This window comes from Gossypium hirsutum, chromosome A13, assembly GCF_007990345.1.
Source record: "Gossypium hirsutum isolate 1008001.06 chromosome A13, Gossypium_hirsutum_v2.1, whole genome shotgun sequence".
Taxonomy (NCBI): domain Eukaryota; kingdom Viridiplantae; phylum Streptophyta; class Magnoliopsida; order Malvales; family Malvaceae; genus Gossypium; species Gossypium hirsutum.
The window spans coordinates 26613986-26620399 of record NC_053436.1 but is presented as its reverse complement, the minus strand read 5'-3'; the positions used below and the strand labels follow the sequence as shown (position 1 = coordinate 26620399).

General features: G+C 34.0%; 1 non-coding gene across 1 annotated transcript; it reads left to right on the top strand.

Moving 5' to 3' along the window:
- Positions 1-1972: 1972 nt before the first annotated feature.
- On the top strand, positions 1973-2079 carry LOC121212942 (small nucleolar RNA R71). The gene has a single exon (XR_005908313.1). It is a non-coding gene; the product is annotated as a small nucleolar RNA R71 (small nucleolar RNA).
- The last annotated feature ends 4335 nt before the right edge of the window (positions 2080-6414 follow it).

Here is a 6414-nt window from a genome sequence, read left to right as displayed (position 1 = left end):
AGGCGTGTGCCCTTGACGTGTGAAGTCTACACCTATTTTATGAAAAATCATAAATTTTAAATCGACCACACGACCTAGCACACGAGCGTGTTACTTGGCTGTGTGACTTCAATTTGTTCTTGGGTGACAAATAGAGAGTTACACGGGTTAGGGACACGGGTGTGTGAGACCACACGGCCTGCGCACACGGGCATGTGGCTCTTAATACATTAAAAATTTTCTAAGTGTTGTGAAATTTTCTAAAGTTCTCGGTTTAGTCCCACTTTCAATGTATGTTTTGGGCCTCGTAGGCTCGTTCTAGGGACAATATGAAAGTATATGAAAATTTTTAAATTTGGATGGAAATTTACGTCTCGATTTTGTATGATTACTTGTGTATAAGTCTAGTAATGCCTCGTACCTTATTCCAGTGTTGGACACGGGTAAGGGGTGTTACAAATTGGCACATCTTAGTCAGCTTCATATTTTAAAATAAGAAAATCTGCAGGAAAGATAAATCTATCTACTCTTACCAACACATCTTCAATTTTACCTTTCGGATGCACATAGTATCGATTAACTAGTTGCAACATAACCGTAGTAGGTCTTGCTTTTCCAATTCCCAGCTTCTTGAAAATAGACATAGATATTAGATTTAACTCGCTCCTAGATCACATAACGCCTTACTAGCATATTGATTTCCAATTGAACATGGGATAGTGAAACTCCCTGGGTTCTTAAACTTTGGAGGTAATTTATTGGTAAACATTGTTGTGCACCCTTCAGTGAGAGCAACAGTCTCAAATTCTCCCAATCTATGCTTCTTTGACAATATACCTTTCATAAATTTCATGTAATTATGCATTTGCTCCAAATCTTCTCCCAGCGATCTATTGATATGGAGTTTCTTCAATACATCCAGAAATATTTTGAACTTAATATCCTACTTAGAATTATGAAATAACAAAGGAAAAGGTATAGGTGGTCGTCCTTCAAGTTGTTGATATTGTTTTGCCTTGTCATTTTTGTTGACAACATGATCTCATTCTACCATAGCATTTTGTTGTTTACCCTTTTCAGGCGTAGTATGTTATTCAGATGAGTCTAAATTATTTCCCTGGTTGAGTCTGTAGCTGTTTTCTTCTCCAATGCTATCTTGAACAATGCCTTCCAGCTAAGTCCTGCTTCTAAGAGTAATTGCTTTGCAATGTTCCTTGTCTTGTGTTCTTGAATTCTTTGTATCACTTTGTAGTGCTCCTTGTGGCCTCAAATTCAAAGTATTCACTATTTTCCCCACTTGATTCTCAAGAGCTCAGAGAGACGCAACTTGACTCTAAATTACAGCATCCCGACTCTAAATTACAACATCGTTTTTAGCCATATATTCCTTCTACAAGGCTTCAATGGATGTCAAGGATGGTGATGTTTGACCCTATTGAATATTCTGTCTCGAAAAATGATTATTATAACTAGGCAGTGCATTCTACCTTGCAACATTGTTTGAATTCCCCGCACCTTGATTATTGCAACTAAAATTTGAATGCTGCTTCCACATTGAATTGTAAGTGTTAGAATAGAGATTACTATTCCAGTTAAAATTACCCATGTAGTACACATATGCTGGGTTTGATGAGCATTCATCAAACATATGATCTTCACCACAATAAATACAGGATAGCTCAGCTACTATCTCAGCTACTGTCATCTCCTGAACTATAGTGGGTTTCTTAATTGTTTTGATCATATTGGCTAAAATAGATACCTGGGCTATCAATGAAGTGATTGCTTAAAACTCCATAGTACCAGCAGCTCTCTTATCCATCCCAACTCTTGTGGTTACATATTGATAATCATTGTTGGCAATATTTTCCAAACTCTCATATGCTTCAGTATAAGATTTATCCAACAAAGTACCATTAGTAAAAGCATCAACTACCATCCTCGTGTACGCATTCAACCCATTATATAATATATCCATCTTATCCAATGTTAAAATCCATGCATTAGACATCTTCGAATTAAGTTTTTAAATCATACCCAAGCTTTATATAGTGTTTCATCGTCTGATTGACAAAAAGATGTGATGTCATTTCTAAGCTTGACATTCATATTTGGTGTTTTATATTGTAGCAAAAACCTCTGGCAAAGATCATTCCATGATGCCACTATTTCTGATGAAAAAGCATTCAGCCATGCTCTCTCACAATTTCTTAATGAATATGGAAACAGTTTAAGTCGTAGAGCATCTTCAAGAACACCCTGTTGTCTAAAAAAGTCACAAACCTCTAGAAAAAAGTCTTAAGTGCAATCTTGTATCTTCAGTAGGTAATCCACTAAACTGTCCTACTATTTGTAACATCTGAAATATTATTGATTTTAGCTCAAATTGTTGAGCTTGAATTTGTCGTCTAACTATCCTTGGATTTAGATCATCCAAAATTAGCACGACATGCTCTCGGATTGGTCTATCTCTGTCATCTATCACCCTACGAATAGGAGGATTAACGTCTTGGTCATTCGTATTATCATTGAGACCAAGATCATTCTCATTCCTAGCCATTTTTCGCAGTTTTTTCTATTATTGTTTCAAGTATTATGGTAAGAGAATCCGCCAGGAGGTACAACACCTAGAGTGCGCCAGGGTAGCGATGAAGTAGGTTATTATGCATATAGTGGAAATGTGGCGTAGAATAGGGTTACGCCCTAAGAGTCTGTGTTTAACAAACTTTTCTCCTGTAATGAGTTGTAACAAGTTTGGTGTAAAAATTTATATTTAATACTTTCCCTTCATCTCAAATGTTAAGTCTCTCAGTTAAATTAATAAGAAAAATGTTTTAAGTAAGGAACCTGTGTCAACTATTTGATATTTGGTTAAGTATTGTGTATAGTAACACTCGAGATTTGGACCGATGAATCGGGTCGGGTTGATGGCATTACATGAATTTGGAAGATTACATTAGCCACCAAAGTGACCCAATAAGCTATCTAAATGTTAAAAACAATCATTTTAAAACATTTATTAATATTAGTAGAAAACTTAGTTAAATATCAATTTATTGCTCCTTAAATTTTAGTTATAATCTAGCAACAAAAAAGATGGTTTTTACTTATGCTTTTAATAAAAATCAGGTTCATGCATAATTAATTAATAATATTGACTTGATATCCTAAATAAAAATTAAAGTAAAGTGTCATGGAATAATAAGCAACCCTAAATCCTAAATCACATGCCACAGTTTCAAAATAAAATATTGCAGTCCTCAGACTAATAAAATAAATCATAAGAATAAGCCTTAATAAATCAAAATTAAAGTAGACTGTATCGAGACCCTTTGGATGTCATATTCGTATCCTAACCTGGTGGGTTATCTACAATGATGAAAACTTAAGGGGGAGTGAGTTATGACGTTCAATGTGAGTTTATTCACAATATAATCAATACAAATAGTTGTTAAGACACATTAAATAACATTGCAGAAAATAATCATAGATAGCAATTCAATTCAGAGTAATGGTTTTTCAATGCAACTATCATTAATATATTAGAACTCACAATAACAATTTTCAAACTAACCAAACTCTCAAATTTGTCCACAATAATCATATACATACACACATGTATATTTTCATGCAAATATATATAAATCTCATAACATAACTTCTAGATTTTTAGACAAATACAATTTTGGGTTTTTTAAATAGAATCCATCATACCTCATCGCTACACACCACAATGGGAGTTTCCCTAGAACTCCAACCACCAGCACACCAAATTATGGATTAACCACCAATAGGTTGCAGTTTTATTGTCAATGGTTGTGGACACACAACAAAACACCGTAGATGAAATTTGCAGATGGATGTGGGTGCGCAACAAAATATTGCAGATGAAATCTAGCAATGGTCATGGATGCACAACATGCTTGCAGATGATAGTTGCCAAAGGGTTGTGAATGTACAACAAAACTTCGTAGATGGAATCTACCTATGGCTGTGGTTACTCAATAAAAATTAAATGCAGGTATACTGCCAATACTTCCTTTGATCATATCATCTCATTCCATGCAATACAATGTAGCAAATCTAATACAAACCACATATGGTAGCATTTAATGTACTAACACATGGAAAATCAGTAGCAAAGTCATGCTTTTCATGTACTCAAATTAACAATAATATAAGGCTTGTCGTTCATATGACCACAAGTATATAGATACAATAATGACATATATTGATCATAATTCATGTAAATATATAAAAAAACATGTAAATACCACATTAATTCGATCAATCAACGATTCTAGCATATTTCATATTATCAGAGACCTAATCGCACAATTTAATTCATTAAAACTAGTGCAAAACTTATTCAGGGAATAATTTGATCAAAACATAAAATTATCAATCCAAACTATAAATTCTTAGTTCCAGGGGACACATGGCCATGTGACCGGATCGTGTGGGAAGCCCTAGATCGTGTGAAATGGGTACATGGCCATGTGGCTAGACTGTTTGAGAGATCGCGACCATGTAACATTCAAAATTTCAACCTACAAGGGAGACATGATCGTATGGTAGGCCTTATGAAGGGTCCTAGGCATGTGAAAAGCGGAAACCTAGGGTTTTAGGGAGACATGGTCATGTGAGGGGCTGTGTGGTTCATACAGGCAGACCACACACTCATGTGGTTGGCCGTGTGGTCTAACCTAAGCTCAATTTTGCCTTGATTTTCTCGTAAAAAAACACATAGTTATCACAGGAGTCTCAAATGGAAATCCTTGTGTCCAAATCCAATCTAGGATACCTACAACGAGTCTTTCAACTAATAAATACACAAGGATTAGTAATGATCTTTAAGAAAATCAAGATTTCGAGAAAGCTGGTAAAATTCGTAAAAGATCATTTAATCGATCTTGAAAGATTAACATGAACATATCTATCCCAGAATTTATGAGCTCTTTTATTTGAAACAAGGGTACTTACCAATATTTTGACGGGAATTTGAAGATTAATGATGATAGTTTCAACAAGCGGTGGAAGAACAAGTTAGATTGAGAATTGATTTTGATTTAGGTTTTCAAGAGATCAATTTCCAGTAAATAATGTAAAATTTTCTTATGAAAGGAAAAAGGGGAAATAAAAAATAAAGATAAAGGAAAGTTCAATTTAGGGATGAAAAGGAATTAAAAGCAATGTATAATTAGGAAAAGTTATTAAATACTTAGGGTTTCAAAATTTGAGGGGTTGATTAGGCAAAAAACCTTTCTTGCTATCCCAAAAAAAATGGGAGGGGAGAGTGGTGTGACATAAACCTAGAGAGTGAAGGATGGAATGAAAGCCTTAACATTTGGGCTACTACCCATACTTGGTATAATTCTACCACATTTAATAAATATACTAGTAAATATACTAGCTTGGTTTTGTTCCTTAGTTGCTGAAAAAAAATGAAAACAATAAAGCTTGAACCTAGAACTTCTTAAGGACTTTTCCAACTACATAACCATCAAGACTAAGGTAGTTCTTAATGATATAATAAATTTCTAACCATATAAATTTTGGGGTGTTACAATCCCCCATGCACTGTACAATGATGGCTCATTGGTAGCAAGTTTTGTAACAGCCCGTTTTTAGTGAAATCAGAATAGTGGTTTTGGTACAACAAATTTGATGTCAAAAAATTTATTTTATTATTATTTTAAGGTCTGCAGCATGATAGTAGCATCATATAAAAAATTCATGAAGAAATTTTATCGTTTGCATGCTTAATTTGATAAAAAGGACTAAATCGCGTAAAGTGCAAAACTTATGTTCTATTAGAAAAAGGTGTTAAATTGCTATGAAATTTAAACATGGGTGGCCTTAAATGGTAATTAGACCATTAATTTAAGTAGTGGAAAATTATGAACACCATTAATATGACTAATAAAGGTTATATTTGTGACACCCAAAAACCTGGCCTAGAAGTTTTGACCGAATCCTGGAGGTTACATTGGCCACCAAAAGTGACGGAAACAAAAAAATTTAATTCAAGCCAAGAAAACCTTTTTTTTCATTATGTTTGAAACAATATTAAATCGGTGTCAAACATTTGGAAATAAAATCCACAGTTTCTAAAGTTCAGTCCAAATAACACCTTACGAAAGTCCAGCCTAAAAACTTGTACCACGGTTTATATAATCGTTTTACAAACCAACTTAAAATTAATCGTATAAAACTTATGAGATTTTACTTAAACTAAATCAAACCGTATCTTTCTGAGACCTCCGATATGCTGAGTCCAGCTCCAAAACACAAAAAGTACCTGAAAGGAAATACACTGCAGAGATGAGCTACATGAGATCAGTGTAAGTCTGAAACATGAGCAGATGGAAAAAGACAAAGTGACACAATAAATACTTCAGAAAAACATATGTATAAAAATATCACTTACGAAAG